A 22,922-nucleotide genomic window follows, 5' to 3' on the forward strand; every position below is an offset into this window, starting at 1 on the left:
AGAACTCGATTTTATAACCAGGGTGATGTATTCAAAAACAACAACAGCTGTTCATACTGAATACCAATAAACAACTTAAAGCTGAAAGACGTTTGGTTGCTATGTAGGGCCAGTAAGCAATGAACAGCGATTGCTACAGATCTTCATTCAAAGAGATTGACTCGGTCAGGATTCAATTACCAGTGAATTGTGCATTAAATTTTGTGTTTGCTGCATGTACTATGGCCAGTAGGGGGCAATGCAAAGCAGGTAGTGACCTATGAGACGTACCATAAAATCGGTCGAAGAAGAATTGGGCTTTTGGAAGAGGCTGGCGGGCTTTTGGAAGAGGCTGGCGAGCTGTTGGCGTGGAGAGAACGAAGAAAGCGAAGTCAACAGAGAGACGGGTTTTATGAGGAAACATGGACAAAAAGTGAGTTGCGGTAACTACATGAAGTCCATGCTTGCCTCGCATTGTAGCTCCATTGGTAGACGCGAGTTTTTGAGCTCGTTGTTAGAGTGTATGTCTACTTTTTCTCGCGTGCTAGCTAACTTGGCGTCAGTAAAGAAAAAAAAAAAAAAAAACGAACAAACTTTTCTACACCAGTGTTCGTTCTGTCGACGCGCCGCCATCTTTTGCGATCAACGGGCCCATAACTGTTCAAGTTGTTTTTAAACCGCCAATCCCCATTATTGCGTGCATGCACTGTACCGCTTTTTAAAGTTAAATTCACGATTCAGTTTTAAGAATTGTGCCGAGCAGGGAGTAGACTTGGGAGCAGAATGTAAGCAGATTTAAGCCAAAATGAATAACTTGACATTGTTTATTAAGGTCATCTGCTTAGCATGTAATTAAACAGAATTTGTATTTTGCACATTGGTGTTCAAAACTGTTGTGATATCACATACTAGAAGCTATATTTTTTTTAAGGGCAAGCTGATCTGGGGTATTTTTGAGGTAAAACCAGTGTCCTCGGTAGGTTTTACTGAAAAGTGAAGAGGGTCGTTTTTGAAAATGCAAACACTCAAACCAATGCAGAGTGCACCTTGACTGCCTGAAAGTGAACCATAAATAAATATATCTCATTCTCGTCTCCAACAGCACAGTCCAAGCACCACTTTATCTGGCTCTCATCTCAGCGAAGGGTTTGATTTAGAGACCATAGCCAATCCCTTTACCTTGCTGCCGTTCAGTAATTTTTCTCTCCATTTAAGTATACTCATGGGGGAATGACAAAAGTGAAATTCACCGGAGAAAGCTTTGGTAGAACAGTTTCTCGTCTGTTTCCCAAAATTGTGGTTCTTATGCCATCTCAAAGTAATAATAATGTAAAGAAGAAAGGTTTGCGTTTACCCTGGTTCCCTTCGTCTAATATTACATTTTTTTCTTAAGATCTGAAACCATACAGTGTGTCAGAGATCAGGAAATCTGAACGCCGCACCTTTAAACCAGGGCTGCCCAACCCTGTTCCTGTAGATATCCTCTGTCCTGTAGGTTTTCATTTTAATCCTAATTTGGTACGCCTTACTCCACAGCTCAGCAAGACCTCTAGCTGTGGAATGAGGTCTGCTTTGGTAGGGAGCAAAAACCAGGGGGCAGTAGATATCCAGGGGCAGGGTTGGGCAGCTCTGCCTTAAACCAGTAGAATAAATGCTTTGTTTGGCACAGAGCAGTAGGCCGTCGGCTCTTACGGCATTTTTTAGTAAAGACAGAGACCAGACACTCGTAAGAAGCACAAACGAGTGAGCCGACCTTGTGGGCTCCTGCCGGAGGCGTGCAGTCAGGTGGTGGCCGCACTTCAAAATGAGCAGAAAACATTCATTTATTACCTCGGGGCAAAAAGTTGTCCCTTGGCGCATTTACAGATGCAGCGATTTAGATGGCATTTCGCAGTCTGAATAGGCTTTCCACTCAAAAAATAAATTTTCTTTCACTTAAAAAACAAGGACGGTGTGTTTATTCTATTTATTTATTTATTTATTTTTATATCATTTTAGATTATTTCACTTTATTTACAGATTCGAATACCATGGTGCATTCTCTCTGTGCTGCATTTTAAAACTATGCCTACATGCTTTCTTTGGGATTCCTCTTTACATTTTATGTACATTTTGTTATTTTGTTAATATTAGTCCTCTTAGCAACTGGAAGCAAGGAGAACATTTACATTCAGGAAGGGGGAAAGTCTGAAAGAATGACATGCGTACATTTTAAGGAGACATTATTTGGTGAAATGCCTTCATTCCGTTATCGGTGGGACTTGATATTTGCTCGTCCTTTGATCTCCCTTTTACTTTGAGGATGTCTTAGTCCTGCTATTCATTTTCTTCATTCCTGGCTTTTCATTTGCCAGGGATTATTTTGTGCTGTGACAGGTGTGCAGGCTTCCCTCCCACCCCCCACCCCCCCCACATTCCAGGACTTCAGGATTGTGGGATACCTAGACAACTGTCTATCAAATTTGTCATAGGCCCTGAGCTGTATCCAGGGGTGGAGGGGCTGAGCCTATTTTAGGTGTCTACGTGACTGTTAAAGCTGCATACTGAGCTCTCTTATTAGCTTTGCTCGTAGTACAAGTGTGTGTTTCAGTATCTTCAAGACTGTGTGCTGTGCTTAAAAAGTAACAGTAGGTGGGCTTTCACAGTTGGAGGTGGTGGTTCAGCCAAGATACAAAAATTGGGCCTGGATACTGTTTTGGTGGCTGTGGCCCACTGATCCCTATGGAGTTGGTCTGACCCTGGTGGAGATCCGGGGGGGGGGGGGGTCTGCTGGTTTTCCTCGTTTTCCGCACTCAACTGACCAATTTAAAGAGTCGATTACGTAGTTATCTCACCTCGTACCGGGGCTGTGGACCCCTGCCCCTGCACTGCGGCTCTCCAGTACCGGGGCTGTGGACCCCTGCTCTAGCCCTTCAGAGCCGCAGCTGCAAAAACACCCAGCTCTCCTGAACCATATTCTGACCTTCGACCCCTTGGCCATATCAGTTCCGCTGTAATAACACAGATGTCTATGTACTCTGTCATAATAACAAGGACTATTCACATTCTAGAGAAGGAATTGAGAGAGAGCCTTATTTAACACGGTCATTATTTTCAGTATTTGGACATTTGAACCCAAAAATTCTAATTAACTACAAAATTTTCGGTTGAGAACCGAAAAATGTATATAGATGTCACAAGTAAAAAAAATCTAGGTTTACCAATGAAAACTTTTTTTTTCTGTGAAGTTTTACCCAAGGAACCCATATTGGAGATGCTCGTCCTTACAACCTTTTTTTTTTTGCTTCTTGAATTTTCTCCTGTATTTTAATGTATCTTTATTTTATTTTTTGGAAGACTTGCCTGGTCGTGGCCTGGGGTCTTATTAATGTTAATGAGGAGATTTATATTCCATGCCTGTCAGGCAGTGCCCTGATGCAGAGTCACAGACAGCCCAGGGTGTGCTAATGAGCCTCAGTCACACATAAAATACAAGTGGCTGCTGCATCTGGGAGAGTAAAAGAAAGGAAACTACAGATTGGTTATCAGGAGATACGCGGCATTCGCATGATGGGCTGGATGCTTATCACTGGCACTTGGGGGCACTTGTGCGTGACCCGACATGCATGCCTTTCATGGTGGGGGGGGGGGAACTGGAGCAAGCTCCATGCAGAGAGAGGATACAGCCGGGACTTGAACCCGGCATCCTCATGGTGATGCAGTGCTAAAGTCTGCATCACCATGCAGTGCCTTGTTGGATCGCTAGGAAAGTTGACAAAGAAACATAGTTGTTCTGAGCTCTGAGTAGCTGTCACCACTTTCTGTTTGACTAACAAGCTGGAATGTTATGTAGAGTAATTACTAGTGTGTTTTCTGCAGTGAGGACACAGATTGTGTTTACCTCATTTCTAATTAGTGTGCACCCTACACACCAGCCCTATCACTTTTTGAGATACAAACTTTTAAGGAATGAGGATTGTTTGGAACTCAAAAATAGGCATAACTTTGAAAGTAAAGCCAAAATATAACTATTTGAATTTGATTCATTTTTCGGAATGGGGAATAACGATATGAATTATTGTATAAATAAATACGGAAATAAATAAATAAATAGGCAAATCATTTTCTTAAATACTCCACTTTGTTTTGAAACAAATAATTAGCACCTTGTGATGGCTGTCTTTTTCATAATAGCGTGATCCTATTTGATTTCACTTTGATTTCATAATAACATGTTGTATTTCCAAATGGCTTTTCTCATTTCACGAGGACGCTTTTTCCCAGTGGCGTTTTTATTTCCGAGCTCTCTCTTGAATTTCATAACGAGGCTTTTCAAAATGAAAAAAGCCATTAGGAAATACAGCATGTTATTATGAAATCAAAGTGAAATTAATTAGGATCACATTATTGTGAAAAGGACCACCATGAGGCGTGAATTATTTGATTATTTTGAAATAAAATGAAATATGTATTTATTTAATTTCATACGTATTTATATAATTATTTATATAATTTCGCCATAGATATTAGCTCTATTATTAATTTAATCAGTCAGTTAGTGGCTAAAAAGTGTAAACTCCAATATGAAGTTATTCTGTGAGACACTGAGGACCACGCGCTGCCAGGACAGCCCGCGTCGGCCGTGGCGTAAAATCGATACCGCCGTCTGGAGTTCTGCAGGACGGCGGCGGCGGCGTTCTTCCCCGAGAAACAAAAATCAATGGGCTCCCGGCCCCTCTGCGGAGGTGGGAGACGCCGTCATGCCAGGATCTCTCGTTAATGGCCGACCGGGTTACGGGCCTGGTGAACCGAGGCGGCGGGCGACGCGCGGATGACACCGCTGTCGTGGTCGTCAGGGCCGACGGGGAGGCCGCGCGTGTGTGCGCTGCGCTGGGGGAACGGGCGCGTGTCCTGGGCGACGGGGGCGAGGCGGCGCTCGCGTGACAGGAAGGAAGCGCTGGGAACGGGAAATCGAGGCGATCGCTCAGAAATCGGTCAGCTGTGACCTTTCCTTCCGGGGGGCGTGACTGCGCCAGAGAGAGCCGAGCCAGGAAAACGCATCCCCCACGGTTACACCCTTAGGAAACAAAATCATGTGTTCAGAAACCACATCGTCGCTCTGGATAAAAACGTCTGCTAAATAAATGTAAAAAAAAACCCCACGCGTGAGCTATAAAAATAACCCCATTTACGAGGTTAGAGTGGGGAAAAAGGTAAGTATGTTATTTCAAATTACATTTTTACTTTTCACGTGAGAATTTTAATCCACATGTTGAAAATGTTACATTCATGTGTAAAATTGTGGTTTTCACAAAGGGTAGAACCACAAGAACCCTTTGAAATGTTCTTTTTCTTATGATACATACGCTGGCTCTTAGTCCTCCCTCTCCCTCCCAGTTTTAACCCCAGTTATTAGTCACACCAGTGAAAGAACCTCCCATTGCAAGCAGTGGATTTAATGTGGCAGCAATGTTACGGTACAGGAAAGGGACGTGGTGAGTATGACTGAACATGATCGAGATTAGAGAGTTAGAGATTTGCCGGAGGTGGGATTTGAACCCAAGCCTCTCCCTTACTCGGAGATTCCAAAAACAAGCATGTTTCCCGTCAGCTACAGGCAAAATCACCCCCGGCTAAGGACAACGTCGTTATTTTGAACACGAGGGTTGCGTCGCTAGGGAGTGTTGTCACGGTAACCCGCTGAGCCCTTCGCTTTACTGCTCCTCACTGTGTTTGCTAGCGAACTAGCCGAGCTACACCCGACCCGGCGCTAGACACAGAGAGCCTGGCCTCGACTGAGGTCACAGTCTTGTCCTGAGGCCACAGACAGTGTGCTGACACTCAGACCAGGGTTATGTGGGCTCGGGGCATACAGAGACCAGCTCGGTCTTAACAAGCATATATCTGTTGACAAAGGTTCATCAGGTCAAGGCTCCATCTTGAATGTATGTACGTGTATATGCTGTATATCACCTGAGTGGAAAACATGCCCTCATCTAACCCGAGAAGCAAAGCCCTGGATGTAAGCCTAGGACTTTGCTATTATTTATACGCATCAACATCAAGCGCGTATCATCAAGCTATTTTCCAAAAGATGGTGGAAATCACACTTCTACTTGAGAAACTAACTAACGCTGTTGCAAAATTATTCCTTAAAACAGAACAGCAATGTTTTACAAAGTTTGGGTGACTATTGTTTTTTTTTGATAATGATCGATAACATACTGCAAGACATTGCAGCCATTAGAAATGCCAGAAAATAAGTTTAAAGTACAATTAGCTGAACAAGCATTTATTGCAGCGATTTCTCTTATTGTCATTTTTTTTTTCACTCTCCTAGGCCTTCAGAAATTCATTAAGCATATACTGTAAGAAATATCAAAACAATTAAATGAAGAACTTAATCCATTTGAATCATGGCACAAGTAAGTTTAAAAAAAAAAGAGTTAAATTCAGATTTCTTTCTTTAAACTTAGATGGCCTCACCATTGCAGCGGTTTAGGCCATTGCAGCCGATGTATTTGTTGAAAAACCTTTGTGAGACTATTGGCTCCTATCTCTCCTTTCAGACCTACATTAATAATACATAAGAGTGGGCTTTTTCACCTCAGGAATGTATCTAAATTGAAGCATATTGTCCTTGCGTGATGCCAGAAAAGTGGTTTCTGCTTTTATAACCTCACTGTTATGAAACTTATGAAACTGGAACGGTGTTCTTCTCTACTATCTGCCTACACTTCTTGTCCTTGAAAAGTCTCTTAACCGGTGCAGAATGTGGATGCTTGGGTACTAAGAGGAACTATGAAACATGAGTGCATCGGTCCTCTGCTCCGGTCTTTCTTCATTGGCTGCCTGTTAGATTTTACTCATAACTTATACTCTATAAATGGCCTTGCTCCAGCATACGATGGCAAACTAATCCGAACAAATTGGCTTCGTTCACAAGATGGCGGCAATTTGAAAGTTCTGAGAACGACTGGATATTACATTACGGGCATTTAGCAGACGCGCTTATCCGGAGCGACTTACACAACTCTTTACATTTTATATTGTGTCCGATTACACAGCTGGATACATGCTGACGCAATGCAGGTGAAGTGATATGCTGCCTGGATGTCACGGTGCGGGACAGAATGTTTCACCGAGCTCCTCTCTTACGGAATAATGCCCTGATAAATGTTTGGGCTGTCTCAAAACTGACCTTTCAGTCAGTCCCAGAGTTAAAGATGCGCGGGTCGGGAGGGGGGAGGGTCGAGCCTGTGGAACTGACAGGCATGCTGAGCCGATGGTGTCATCCTGTCATTGAATGCGAATGCTCGGGTTTGATATTTTTTGTGCTGTGTTGGTGTGCTGTCAGTCCAGGATGACCCCAGGATGATTGTGTACAGCCAATTTCTTCACCAGGGGTCCTCCACATCACAGCCTCTTTGTGTGCTCAGCATTACCGTCAACTTTTTCATCCCCTGGCCACAGTGGCTGGCGCCTCCCAAAGTTCAGCCGCCACTTTTACCGTTTCACCAGACGACTGGATATTTAGAGTAGAACACATGGAAGCCACAAGGCCTTGCTGCTGATTGGCTGATTGGTCTTATCAACACCCAATAGATAACGGTGGTGACCTTTTTCCCTGGAGATTCTTTCATTGCGTTAGATAATTACCGTTGCATCACCCGGCCCTGCCCTAGGCTGTAATCTTCACAGCCACAATGATTATTTGCACAGTAGATATCCCCCCCCTCCTTACCTGCTACTGTCTGGAGGCTCAGACCACCACCAATGCCAAACAGCTCCTTTATGTCAGCATTTGTTCTGCGCCGGATAGTAACTTAAATAGAAATGCAGGTGAATAGTGGGGGTCCTGGCGCGTCCGATTCATCGCTCCTCATCGCTGCCATTCACCGAGCCGCTCATGAATAAGTAATGAGATGCCCCGCAGGTGTAATTACTGCAGAGAGAGAGAACCCGCGCCTCCCGATGCGATCTCGAGGCTCGCCAAAACCCGAGTGTGCCTGTACTCCACGCGCTGGCGGGGGCCAGAATTGGAGCTTCGCCTCAGCCCCGATACCCCCCCAATCACCCCCAAACCCCCCCCTCCCGGCACCTAAACGCCGCGTGATCCCAAACCGACCGCCGCGTCATTGATCTGAGCCTCCTCGCCTCTCCAGACAGCCCCGCTGGCTGGCCCCGCTACGCTAATCGGCTCCTGGGCAGCCGCTCTCCCGCCCACCCGCTCCACGACCTTTCTCCAGCTGCGCGACCCCGTCGCTTTTCCCTCTCTGCTTCCTGTCCTGTTTCTCCCTGTCCCTTCCAGTGTAGCCTGGCCTCCAGCTGTCATGCTGACGCACTCACAGGACTGACTGCATTCAGAGAACAGAGAGGCTCACGGAACAGAGACGCTCACGGAACAGAGACGCTCACGGAACAGAGACGCTCACGGAACAGAGACGCTCACAGAACAGAGAGGCTCACAGTACAAATGGTGCATAGCTAGTAGCATAGCTAGCTCTGAATGCCCCATTCTGCTGGTACTTAGAATTAGTGGGAATTTACCATGCTCACAGCAACAAACTGTAACATCCAAAAATGACACTGCCCACCTTTTCTGGTTCTATTAAACAGACACAATCCACCATTTACAATTCAAATGACATATATTGAGTAAGAAGTTTTATTAAAATTTAAAATGTAAAATTCAATTTTTTAAATTCAGTTGATATTAAAGCAGAAATGAGGGCCGTGTATGAAGTGGAGAGTGTACTGTAGTAAACTGAATCACGTACGGAGTCACCTGACAGCTTTAGGGAACTGTGTGAAATAGTTGGGGCAGCAGTGGCAACTGACAAAAGGCAATGACAGTCACTCATGTGTTGGAAGCAGAACAATTCCCGGGCGCTTTTTCTTCAACACCTCTGTCTAGCGCAGCCTCGCTTCAGCATCACAGTTCTTTGTCACCATATGTGGCATAATTCCACATCAGACAGCACTGACTGCGATGTCGTGTTATAGGCACAGATCCAACTTCCACGCACCCTGGTTAGCAGCTAAGCATGCTACCAGTTTTAGGCAGTAGCTGCATAAAATGTGGGACTGCTGTCGCGGCTAGCTAGTTAGCTGCAAGGCTAGTTGGCTTCTGTTCGGGCGTAATGCCCACACTTAAAAGCCTTTTTCCTTCTGTAGTGACCTTTTCATACTGGGTTACATTACATTTCTTGGTGATAAATACAGAGTTTGTGTGGGTGCCGTTATGTGCGCTTCAACTTCGCCTCATTGAGTCCTGTGACATATTACTGTCTGTAATGAGTCCAAGTTACTCTTCTTCTTCTTCTGTAGTTCTGCCCTTTGGGAGAGTACCGTATGATTTAATTATGACAACCAATGGCCTGTGAGCACCTAGTGCGTAGGAGGTACTAGTGTAATGGTAGCCATAGCAACCCTGGTCTACTTACACTGGCATACCACTGGTGGAACAAATAGGCTGGTGGGGTCATAGTTGGCTAATGATGACTGTTCACATGCAAAATAGTAATGCCCAGGTATTATAGGGCCAGTCTGTTTCCATGGTGAGTGACGGAGTATTTAAGATGCCGACAGTCACCCTGTTTATACAGGCAAAGATATGCATTATCCCTTTACTTGGGACTTTGCAATTGAACATTACAATCGCCTGAATAGAACAGTCAGCAATGCAGTTTTTGGTACATTTTTATTTTTATTTTTATCGTGTTTATCTGGCTGTGAGAACGTTGCAAGAATGCCTAAGACGCAGACCTCACCTCATGTTTAAACGTCTGTACGGATCTTTAAAGCCCGAATCTGGTGCTGAGAGATGTGTGTAATAAATATTTTTTTTAAATGATCTCACCGGCTGTTTATGCTAGCCCAAAGTAGTTAGGCTTTAGGGCCTACTTCCAGAAATACACACAAAGCATTTCACCGAGTCTTCCCCCACCGCTGTGCTCTGAATGTGTGGCTTTAAACCCAAAGGCCTATCCACCATGGCTCACGGTATCAGGACCGGTCCTCATAAACCCTTTATGGAAGTGCTAAAGCGGGTTTGTTGCCTCTCCTGCTCCACTGGCTTATATCTGCTGTGATATCTTTCATTGCACCATCAGCTAGAATCCTGTACCAATATTTATCCTGGATTTTTTAAAAGTGTTCCTGTAGGACATATATCCTGTCGAACTGAACTTACTACAGAAATTATTTTATTTAAAAAGCACTCTGCACGGTAGGGTCACGTGTTTAAGTATTGAGTAGGAAACTGCTGTAATGCTTTTGAGGGAAGGTGCTTCAAAAAAAAAAAAATCTGTTCACATACTTTTAAGAACTTTCATAATATGGAAAAATATGGAGTTGCTGAGAAAATAATAAAAAAAGAATGTATTTATAGTTGAGCAGATGTTGTGGTGTAGCGGTGTACATCGCCAGGCATAAATGTTCAAATTCTTTGGTTGAACCACCTTGTATTTGGTCTTGTCAGGGGCAAATTCCCCCTGGCCTTGAATTTAACCAATTTTACATTTGTTTGTTTTGCAGGTATGCACCAAATCACCAACAGAAGACAGACAAGGTAAGAATAAGAAAAAGCATGGAATTTTTATTAAATACAATCGGGATAGCAGCATACATTTTTCACACCTTCGTAGTGGTAACACATTGCTATGGACAGGTTTTTAATGAGGCATCAAATTAATGTCTCACATACAGTGAAACGCAGTAATACTGGGACGGTTGTGTGAAATTGGTCGTATTTTTAAAAATAACTTTGCAGAAGATATTTAAACCAAAGCTCAGAGTATCAAATGATCTAATTTAACCATTACCATTACCTGCTGTGAATATAATGGATTGGAGTTGGATTTCCAAGTTTGATTAAACCACCTTACAAAATGAATGTAAGGTGGTACATATAGCCAAAAATGATGTAAAACAGAATGGTTACTCACCTGAGTGGGATATAACCCACGTTCAAAAGCTGATTAACAAGAAATTAATTTATCCTTGTCCGGACTTTACAAATGACGTTCTTTTTTTTACCCCTAGTAATTTGGCGTCTGTTCTATTTAAATGATAATTCTATTTTCATCGTGTGTTTAGCCAAAATAAATAAAGGAATTAACCAAAGAGGGGATTTATTAATGTCAGTCTAGAGAAAGCTCATTACACTACAGAATGACTCCAAACAGATCTCTGCTGACTAATCGTCCCTTTGTTACCTTCAGATAAGATCCATTAATACTGCTGGTGTTCTAATTACGGAGCAGTCAAATAAGTCAAACAGCTGGTCATACATTTGCTGCATTCTTTTAAAAATTTTTTTATTTTGTAGCTGTCCTTCAGGTCAGGGTGTAAGGCTTCACAAACCCAAAATGTGTGTGGATCTCTCGTGCTTTATGAGTAGAACCACACGGCCATATGGGCTATCAACCAGAATTTCAGCAGTTATCTTCCAGGTGTATCTGTTGCTCATTTGAATTCGTTTCTATCTATCTGTCTATCTGTCTATCTATCTGTCTATCTACAAACTTGGCTGATTATACTATTTGGGACTAATTAGAAGGTACTCACCGAGGTAACTGACTCAAGACAAGAATGGAACCAACAGCATGGGGGAAGGGGGATTGGGGGTCTACCAAACGATGTTCAGTCAGTGCCATATATAGAAGAATACATTTCACTCATCAAACCTGAAATCATGATAATGAAGCCTTATTTTAAAAACTTTGTTAATCTTATATATGAGAGAGGCATTGGAGAAAGTGGGATGAAATAAATTCCACTTTTATTATCACATGGGCTGGCAGAGCAGGGTACAGGTGTGGACCCAGGTGTGGAGATGATTTTTATCTTTTTTTTTTCCCACCCCCACAGCCTCAAGGCATTTTTCTGGTGAAATGACAGCCTAATTACTTCTGGCTTGGCTTTGCTGTGGCAGGCTGGCCAAGGCTCCCATTCCAGAGTCACCAGAGAATGTGTGTGTGTGTGTGTGTGTGTGTGTGTGTGTGTGTGTGTGTGTGCGCGCGCGCGCGCGCGCGTGTGTATGAGAGCGTTGTGCGTGCATGTGCGTGTGTGCGTGCGTGCGTGTGCGTGTGCGCGTGTGTGTGTGTGTGTGTGTACGTGCAAACAGTAGAGTACCAAGGTCTGAGGCATTATCAGAAAGTACTATTGTGGAGGTCATGTGAAGGTCAAGGTGAAGTTTCTTCCAAGTTAATTCTGCCCCCACCATTCTTTTGCTTGAATGTGTAATAGTTATCATGTTCAGGACAAGGGCTCTGTAACTGACTTCTGATCCGAGCATTTTGCCATCTGGAAACATTCTAAGATCCACAACTCTTCTGTGTGTTACGAAGCCTTTGGGATTCTTTGTGTGGGCTGGTAAACAACCTCGACTCTGTATAGAACGGCCTCTTTGGAAATCCTGCTTTTTATTGAACAACTGTCACATTTGATTCCATTTTCTTTTGTGTGTATGCAGCCGTGAAACTAAAATACGCGTGTCAGTTTTAAACGGCTCCCGTCTCTCACTGAACCACAATCATGGCCACTTCTCCTTGAGCGTCACCATCACTGAAAGCGCTTTTCAATGCTGATTCAACCCCAGATTTTAACTGCGGCTGAATGCGAAAGTGAAGCGTTGGAACAAAAGAGAAGTTTCTCTTTAAAGCCGCAATCTAGATTCGGTCTTTGAGAACGCACGGACCCTGGCAAAATGTTTGGCTGGCCGTACCAAGCGTGAATTCAAGCCAACCTTGGTTTAGGAAAAAAAAAAAAAAAAGGTTTGTGTTATTATATGATTTACTTATCTCAGACAAAGCTTGCTTTGCAGTAACTTTCAGGGACAGCTTAAAACTTTTTTTATCATAACATATCGTACGCATTATTTCAGCTGAAATAAAGTTGACTTAGTATGGTTGTTGCAAGTTAACATAAAATTTTAATTCCATGTGGGTTTCAGTCGTTGTGGTTCTCTTAATTGTGTGAGTAGTTAGTTACTAGTGGCTAAATGCACCCCGTCGTTCAGAAACAGGTGATTTTGCTGATATGGAATAGTATGGATGGTAGATTTCGAGTTTTCTAAAACATTAATTTACATCCATGTGAATAAAACCATAGCCTAGTTTTATGAAGACGAATGAAGGGGGGAATCATTGGGGGGAACAATTCACCTGCTGGGACTACAGTCCTCAGGGTACAGCACTTACGTACGCTCGCTTGAATCTGAGAACTTGGAGAGGAAAGTGGAGAGGCATCCACTTCAAAAGATTTTTAAAAAAAATTGCTTGTGAGGGGTCTTTACTGGGCTTAACTCAAGAGGCTTGTTTCTCCTCCACGCCCCTGGTTTGGCACCTAAGATGGCTTCCTGCCAGGCCTCATCCTTGCTGATGTGGTTTGGCCCTCCCAGTGGGTTTTAGTTTCCAGAGTATTACCAGCAGCAGCAGCAGCAGCAGCAGCCGCAGCAGCGGGCAAAGCGATAGCATTGCTAAAGAAGGGCCCTGATACTGAAGTGAGAGCGGATCTCTTTCTTTGTGGCCCTGGCTCTGTTCTGCCCGCCGCTGAGCCCCCAGGGTGTTATGGGTAATTCCGTACACCTTTTGTGCCACCTGCTGCTAAGCCGCGGGGCCGCGGCGGTGCCTGTCGGAGACAGGAGCGAGGGGGCGGAGCCGCCCGTCCCCACGGAGACTTGGTGGATTAATTCACTTCCTGTGGACACAGCTGCGCGTGGCTGATATGGTTGTTTGCCGTGCCCGTGCTTGTGGAAAAACCGCATGTAAATTCATGTTTAAAAAATAAAAAACAGTAAGATTTCCCTGTTGTGAGAATGTACATTCTCACATTAGCCCTGTTCTGGGCATACTCCTTGTGTGAGTTTTTTTCTTTTTCTTTTTCGTTCCATCGGGGTTGAATAATTTACCGAGCAAACATTTACAGTTGTTTGCGGTTGTTTACTGCAGATAATTGATATCCAGAAAGGACAGAGTTGACATTGTCTGGCTGGGTTGGTTTACATTGTTGTGTTTTTCCAAAAGCAGGCTCGCTTGTCAGACTTACCAGGCATACAGTGTTTGTGGAAGCGTAATGTACTGTTTGTGGAATTGCACTGGTCAAAGGCTAAGAGAAAAATTAAGAAATGCACATGAATTTGTTTTGAGATTAATATTTCTTCTTACTGCACAGCAGTGCAGTGTGTTGCGTAGCCTCACAGAAAGGAGGTCCTGAGTTTGAATCCTGATGGCTTTTCTCTGTGGGGTTTGGATGTTCTCCCCGTGCCCGTTTGGGTTTCCTCTGGGCTTTCCCCCATCAAGACTTGTCATTGGTTAGGCTATTGAAGTAAATGCTTGGGTATGTGACGCATGTGCCCTGCAATGGATTAGTGACCTATCCTATTCCTGCCTTTCACCCAGTGCATGCTGGGATAGGCTCCCCCCCGTGACCCTTACCAGGAGAAAGCAGTTTATAAAATGGATGGATTTCCTCTTATGTGCTTAAACTTTTATAATTGAAATTTCAGTCAATCTCATTAGTGTATTAATTGTCCATGAAATAAATGCTTGGTCTCCACGGGGACAGAGAATGAGCTTTGGGACTGTGGAACGTTTTCACAGTTTAGGAACCCATAAATAATACAGTTATATCCCGCAGTAGCAGACAACCGTCTGTGGGGGCAGCATACAGTGGCTAACACAGCAGTGACTGTCACATGGCTGGACGTGATGAATCTACAGACGCAAGCTGCATGGAGCTGTGGAAACCTTCAGCCACAGGAATTAGAACTGAACACTGGATTCAATTTTCCTCATAAATTCCTCAAAAAACATTTAGAGGCAAAGTAAGAGTGGTTTCCGTGGCCATAGTTCAGGTGTTGGTGCTGTTTGAGGTGGTTCACTTAATAGAAATTCGTATGGACCAAGTTCAGCTCTCTCGTTATATGGGTAAGAGGATATTCTTGGCCAAGCTCACTATCTATGACGATACATTTTGAGGGTTTTGCACTGTGTGCAGTGGATCAGGTAAAATCACTGCTGAAAGTGGAAGTTGTGACAGGTGAATCACTGCAACAAAAGTATGGCAATTGCATTCGTGTCTGCATCCTGCCCGCCTTCTCTCTCTCTTGCGCTCCCCCCCCCCCCACACACACACACACACACACACCACTTACTCAGAGAGTGACAGAGACGGAAACGGTAAGGGAACAGTTTTGGAATAAATAGGTGTTCATTTGCAGAACAAACAGAGCCCTTATTGTGATGTAAATTTTACCCACAGTATCCTGGGTGACTCACGTTATATCCACACCTGCAGTACAAAGAACTGCTCACTTACCGTTCAGCACAGAGTGATATTATCACTGTGTAGACCTTACATTTCAAGCTGCATACATCAGTGTAATGCTGAATATTCATCTGCAGCATATTCAGCACGTCGTAGAAACAAAAGCTCATTTTAATTCAGGTTAATACATGCGGTTTTCTGCATGCTAATAACCTTATTAACAGATGATGCTGTTTTGTAATGGACGCCTACATGAGGATTAGAGTGTCACGTCTTTAAGCGGAAAATGAAAAAAATGAACTGTGAGTGGGTTCATTACCACACATTTATCCATTTTTGCAGACGTTTAGGGAAGTAGTTCATGTTATGTGCACTCATCGTTTCCAAGGATACAACAGTGGCTTCTTCATGCCTTGGGATTCAAACGCACAACCTTCTGAGAAGAAGTCCGTCTCCGTAGCCACTCTTCCTTACTGCTGCCCTGATTCCTGATTGGGTGATCTTCGTCTGGTCTGCTTTCTCGGTCGCAATCATTCGCTGAACCTCAGGCTCGTCTCCGAGTGAGGAGACAGTGGATTACAGCGACTGTACTGTAGTGCTTGGAAAATAAAATGGTGTCTCCTTGATGTTTAATGGTATTCTAAACTTTTGCGGCAGACAGAAGGGTGAAAGTTTTACAGCAGATATGCTTATAAAGACTGATTAAATTCTTCATGAATAATAAGCACATTCCAGGGTAATTCACCTTGCTGAATGAAGATGCTATATAATTACATAACAGGTCATGGGAGACACCAGCTAAACAATCTGATTGCCGCAGAATGTGGAACTAATTTAGAATTGATGAAGACCGTATTTCTGTGAGCAAGAATTTCAAAAGCTGGAATTCTCTAAATATATTCATATCTTGTTTAGCATTGCTCAGAATGTGGCCAGCAAGGTTCTCTTTGAAGGAAAAGAGTATACTCATTATTAGTTAAAAAAGAAAAGTTTGCCAAAATTCAGATTTTGTCTTTATTATGTCAATGTTTCAATGTATTCCCCTTTATTGAAGAAACACTTTACTAAAGCCATTATTTTTAGGTACATTATTTTAATTAATGATGAAAATACTCTTAAATGAATCAATGGCACTGATGACATAACTATGGGACGTAGCACAATGCTCAACCTTTGCCTGTTTAAACAATCATATCCATAAGGCTCTTCAGTGTCTCTCCTCTAAACTTATTATTGTCCTTCCACATTCGACAGACAACCTTTTGTTTTATCGTACAGAAGCAACGCTGCGTCTCGTACAAATGTTGCCTCTTTGAAAGGTCACTAACGTAATGTGAGAAGCGTGAGTCACGGGAGGTCGTAGAGGTCACCAGTCCGTCATCCACGCAATGACCTTCTGTCACTGACTGATCGATGGCCGTCGAGCCGCCAGGTATCTCCCTGACAGAGCGATGAATTAACCTCTCTTTTTTTAACCTTCTTTAACCTCTTTATTTAAAATGTCTGAGCTCGGGTAAACACTGACGTATAATAATAATATGTCCTCTCCTTTCCTGTGGCAGCTCTATGCAGTAAATGTGAGGCTAGGCTTGCGGCAGCAGTAGTGGGGAGAGATGAACGGTCTCTGTTGAAGAGGAGTCAGACTAACAAACGCTCACAACGGGCTGCAGATTTTCGGAGCGGAGACGGGAACATGGAACTCAAATTTGAATGATGTGTCTGAAATTTGCTCGTGATTGTGGCTTTCGCGCTGATTTTGTCCGTGCGAAATCGGAAGAAGCGTCTTCGTTTCCTGACCGCGAGAGCTGCCGCCCTCCTCCGAGCGCGTCAGCGTGGCAGCGGGAACGGGGACGGAATTAAATCAGCGCTCGCTGTGGAGAACAGGTAAATCCCTGTGGAATTCACACACCTGTGATAACACCATGGGATTATACTGCCTGGCCCACATTCTATAAGCATTAAAATCCATTATTCCGTATAAACCTTATGAGTCGGTCTTATTCGGTATACGTTTACGAAGTTATGTACAATGAAAATGCCTAATAAATAAGAATAAGAGGGCAGCTGTCATAGTAACGTAATTTGCGGTGGAACTGGTCGTTCCCCCTGCGTTTATCTGCGTGACTGCTGACCCGTAGGTCTACATGTGGAAGCAGTCTTTTACTGCAGAATTCCCAACACCCTGGTCTGCATACAGAGCCTCTGAACGCAGTGTAGTGTGATGAACATGAGCCCGCTTCATTTCCTCCAATCACGTTGCGATTCCAGGTACGGTGTCCTGGTGTATGAATAACTGGCTCCGGCCCCTTTGTCTCTGGCCATTTCTGATTCGTCCAATCGCATGCGATTCTGGGTACAGCTTCCTGGTTTATGAATGATGGGCTCAGCCCTGTATCTCTGGCCACTTCTGACCGAGCCCATGTTCTTCCTGTGTTAATTCAACTCTAACAGAGTACATATGAGTCCAATTGGGACCATGTGTACTCTCTAAGAGTTGATTCGCCACTGAGCATTTTGCTGTGTTGCTGCTTCAGAGTGTTTGCTTAATCTTTCCCGATGCCCCATTGGATCTTATCACGGTGAACCGGTTGTCCGTTGAGGTCAGGCCCAGTCCAAGGTCACTCTGCTATATGGGATTTTGCTGGCAAGCAGCTGGCGCTTGACCAGATGGCTCTTCATTGAAAAACAGTGCAACTTGCAGTAAACATAACAGATGTGGGAATAAACCAGATGTAGTGCATGTGACAGAACAGGCCCCATTACAATGCTGAACACACATGTATTAACAAAGCATTGCTTCTAAGAATTATTATTTTTAACATAGTTAAATAATATTATAATATGTTGACCTGACATTTAAATTTCAAAAATGGAATTTCCACTCAAATGTACATGATATGATTTTAAATGGGAAAAGGTAAAAAAAAAACAATGACTGTGTTTTAGAGATAAGCTACACATGCCCTTTCATTCAACTTAGAATACCCAGTTTCAATTGCTCTTATTTTTATACGACCTTTTCAAGTTGAATCGAGTCATAATCCGTCCATGCAACTTGAAATAAAAGTTTCTTAAATATTTAATGTGACTTTTCATGTCACTACATACGGTTTGAAAATGCGCTGTAAAGTTAAAAAAAGGACAAGGTCCCCAGATTCCTCAAGTGGAATTTGAAGCATTAATATTTCATGCATGCACACTGCCAACGGTATCACCGTTCTTCTGTCCTCAGTTTACTCTGTTTTTCTGTTTGTCATCATTTCACGAAATAATAACTATTATTTATTTATTTATTTAGTTTTGCCTGACGGATTTCCTTATCCACATTGTCCATTTATGTTTAATGATCTTTTCTAGTAGGCAAAACTTTCATCATCCCATAACGATTCAGCCGATAGTCCAGCGGTATCAGGCCTGGTCCTCGTTCTCCAGCGGAGACCGGTCTCCTTGCCCCCACACAGGCCATGCACGGTGGGGAAGGGGAGGGGCCGGGTGCTGGAGAGCCTATTAACACGCAGCTGTCTCGCCAAGAGGAGTCCAGTGATCCCATCAGTGCGCGGCAGAATTATTTTATACGGGAGGCGAGTCCTCTGCTTTCTCATGGGCCAGCTGGCTGGGTTTATTTATTTATTTTTTTTGATTGACACGGCGCTAATGATGCCGTTTGGCGAGTTCGCCCATGCGTCCGAATTTAATTTGGCCCGTTCCAGCGATACGAACGAATGAGGGACGGGGGTGACAGACAGAGGAGGCTGTGGAATGGCCTTTTCGGACGGAGCGGAATCAGAACGCGAAGCCTTGGCCGCTCCGTTGAGAGCATACACTGCTCTTCACTGTGAAGGGCACCAAAGTTTCTGTTCTGAGGGCTTGCAGATGTAGCATCATAGTGCACCATGAAAACTGTTAACTTTTATGTTTTGAATCTTTCAAGATCCCACGAAACTATTTTTTTCTAAATCTTCTGTAGGTACAGAATTACATGGATAATAGTAATACATCTATGGACAAATGTTTAGTGTTCGTTTAGTACCATTATGTATTCTGCAAAATGATGTTACAGTTTTACTGTTTGCCATACCATCCTGTCATAATCCATTTAAAGATATACATTGCAATGATGAACTGCTAATTTTGTGTGTGAGTGTGTGTGTGTTTGTGAGTGTGGATGCGTGCGTGTGTGCTTGTGCGTGTATTTGTGAGTATATGTGTGTAGATGTGTGTGTGCGCGTGTGTGTGTGTGTGTGTGTGTGTGTGTGAATAGTGCACTAGTTATTTATCTGGTGTCCACCGCGTTCTGTAAGCTCCCAGTTGACTTTCCACAAACCCGGCTCATTTTCACAAACTCCCAGCAGGATAGAAACCGAATTAAACACAGAACATTCCTTCACATCAGTGTGTGATGGAGAGCTCAGGCTGTTAAATGTAGCCCCCCCCCCCCCTCCCCTTAAAAGAAACTGTCTGGGTCCAATTACGTTTGCTGTATGGTAATTGAAGAATGCTCCTCTGAAAAGCACATTAATTGGCTCTCCAGCACTCAGCCCCTCCCCTCTCTGTGCATAATGTGACCTATCAGAGGAGCCGTTTCACACAGCAGCCTGAAGGTAAGAGTCTGGGGCTCTGCTGCCTGGGTTCATATCGCATTTTATCCTTTATCATGGCGCTAACCCTGAGCTGCTCTGCAAGGCATCCAGCTGTGCGACATAAAAAATGAGTGAGATTTAAGCCTTTTAAATTGCTCGGCATAACGGCTTCCTCTCCTCTTCGCAGGCGAGGGAAAGTGTTAAGCAACGTGCTCTTCCATCAAAAATGATCTTTAAATGTGGCTGGAAAAGTGCGATGGACATACTGCAGAATAATGAACAAAACAGGTCTGGGGCTTGGATAATTTAAGAGATTCTGTCCAAACTTTAGTGGGGGAATGTGTATAAAGCAGCCAGGGTAAGAAAACTGATTTGGTGTGTGCTTGGTAAATCCATCAATATTCTTTCCCCAAGGCTTATTTTCTGACAGCTGAGGGAGAATGATTCCCCGAGATAAATCTGGATGATCAGAAGCTTAGACTCTTCAGTACGCACGGAATGACAGTTTTCCTGGAAGCCTGGCTTCGCTTTCAGCCGTTACCTCACCATATTTACCCCCCTCTGCTGACCGTGTGAAAGACTTACCCTACACAAGACGGCCATTTCGTTTCAGTTCAACAGCCCCTACCTCCAAAATCAACTACGTCTGGCAAGTGAGAGCTTGATATATATATTTAAAAAAAAAAATGTATTAAAATTTCTTGCTTTGTGGCAGAATTCGGTTGCTAAGAGGAAGGGGCAGAGGAGGAAACGTCAGTAGCCTGGGGCGCAAACGCTTCTCTCTCAGAGTAGAGGGCTGCAGGAACCCTGTCTAGTCAAAGGGTTCTTGGCTCAAATGGCTCAATCTGTGGAGCTTTTACGCTTTTCACACCTACCATAGAGGGTTACGAAGAACTAGACCGGCTGTCCCCTATGTAGACAAGCCAAAGAACCCTTTCAGAACCCCTCTTTTTTTTGGTTTCTGAGCTTGTGCGCCTCACTAATGACCTGAGGCTGCTGCAGCTGTCCCGCGGCCATCTCGCCGTCCTGCCGTCCCGCCATGGGTGGAGGGAGGGGAGGGGGGGGAGGCGGAGCGTCCAGGTGTGGCAAAGCGGATCGGTCCTCCACGGAGGCCACCAAGCACCGTCAATTACGTGCGCAATCTGTGCTGTCGTGGCAACGGGCGGGGCTCGGAGCGGCAGTAGGTAAGCGTCCTGGGAGGACTCAGATGTACCAAACTGATTTTTTAGTGGACTGAAATGGTTCTGTCTGTCTGTTGAGCCAGAGAGAGTGGTGTCTTATTTTCAATAGATTTTTTGGCTGGACTAGGTTTTAACCTGGTCTTGTTTATAAATATATTTGAAATGTAGCATGAAGCATCGGGTATTTGAATTTAAGAATACATTTGAAAATACATTTAGAAGGTATTAGAATGTGTTTTTTTTCCTCCCAAATCTGCTCTGGCCTTTGGGACATTACCAACTTCTCCTCTTGGCCAAGTCCCCCTTCCAAAAGAGATGTCTGTCTACTGAACGTACAGCCAAGGTTGATTGATGATTGGCTCATGTAGCCATCCTGCATGCAGTTGATTGGTGATTGGCTCGTGTTGCCATGCTGCATGCGGTTGATTGGTGATTGGCTCGTGTTGCCGTGCTGCATGCGGTTGATTGCTGATTGGCTCGTGTTGCCGTGCTGCATGCGGTTGATTGCTGATTGGCTCGTGTTGCCATGCTGCATGCGGTTGATTGCTGATTGGCTCGTGTTGCCGTGCTGCATGCGGTTGATTGCTGATTGGCTCGTGTTGCCGTGCTGCATGCGGTTGATTGGCGATTGGTGATTGGCTCGTGTTGCCGTGCTGCTGCATGTGGTTGATTGGTGATTGGCTCGTGTTGCCGTGCTGCATGCGGTTGATTGGTGATTGGCTCGTGTTGCCATGCTGCATGCGGTTGATTGGTGATTGGCTTGTGTTGCCATGCTGCATGCGGTTGATTGGAGATTGGCTCGTGTTGCCATGTTGCTTGTTGTCTTCACAACTGTTTACTCCCTATGTAGTGCCAATGGGTAATTCAGCATTTCTTTTGCGTCCTATTTGTGTTCGCTTTCCCCAGGGTGGGGGCCGAGCTCTCGCTGAGACGCGCCGCGCCGCGCACAGCCTCCCGTATTCCACGGACCGCAGAGTAACCTCTATTTCACGCCGCCCGAGATCATTACCGATTCATTGGACTTCAATGAGCAACGCGATTGGAATGACAGAAAGCAATTGTTAGGAGTGGAGCTGTTCATTAGAGCAGACCGCTCCTGCTCGGGGGGGACTCCTGCCGAACGCCGGCCTCGAGCGGGAAACCGGCGAAACGAGTTAATAGAGGGAAAACGCAGACGTGCTTCCAGCCGCTCGCTGCCAGGTGAAGGGCTGGCACGCAAGGTACCAATCAGCTCGTTGGGAGCGATTAGGGGTTAGGTGTCTTGCTCAGGGACACTTCGACACGCCCCAGGGCGGAGGATCGAACCGGCAACCCTCCGACTGCCAGACAACCGCTCTTACCTCCTGAGCTATTATTAGCTTCACCATTATTTTAGAACATGAAAGCTTGAGACTACATGAATGCCAGTTTGAAAACAATAGAAATAGAGTAGAATTCAACTTTGATCCGCTAGGCGAGCTCGCAGGCATACCTCTTGTGGAAGAGTGCATTCTGATCCTGACAGAAACAGACTTTCATGGTGTGACAGGAGCTGTCCACGGTGCTGAAATCATCCGTTTGGTCGCCCTAATGTTTACATCCCATTATACCAGGGTTCTGCTAAATTGCTCCCCGGGCCTGTTTTGCATGCTTATTTTTTTTGTTCCGTCTTAATTTAATTTCCATAAATGTAGCTGTTAACTGTTCTGAATTGGACACTTGTGGAGGGATTTGCAGTCAGGGTGGGCACTGTAGTCACTGCCTGGGAGAATCCTGTAAGAGCATAAGAATGAAATTGCACCTGATTGTTCATTTAACTTTTATTTTCATTAATTTCTCCTCCTCCTGCTTCTTCTGGTTTATTTCTCTTCCTCTTTCTCCTTCTCACTCTTTCCCCCCACTTTTCTTCTTCTGCCTCCCTTTCCTTCTCCGTCACGTTCTATCTCTGCTT

General features: G+C 44.3%; 1 long non-coding RNA gene across 1 annotated transcript; it reads left to right on the forward strand.

The window, feature by feature from the left end:
- The first annotated feature begins 211 nt into the window (after positions 1-211).
- Positions 212-17,231, forward strand: LOC135258801 (uncharacterized). Its single transcript, XR_010331098.1, has 3 exons — positions 212-412; positions 10,498-10,531; positions 16,794-17,231. It is a non-coding gene; the product is annotated as an uncharacterized LOC135258801 (long non-coding RNA).
- The last annotated feature ends 5,691 nt before the right edge of the window (positions 17,232-22,922 follow it).

This window comes from Anguilla rostrata, chromosome 7, assembly GCF_018555375.3.
Source record: "Anguilla rostrata isolate EN2019 chromosome 7, ASM1855537v3, whole genome shotgun sequence".
Lineage (NCBI taxonomy): Eukaryota > Metazoa > Chordata > Actinopteri > Anguilliformes > Anguillidae > Anguilla > Anguilla rostrata.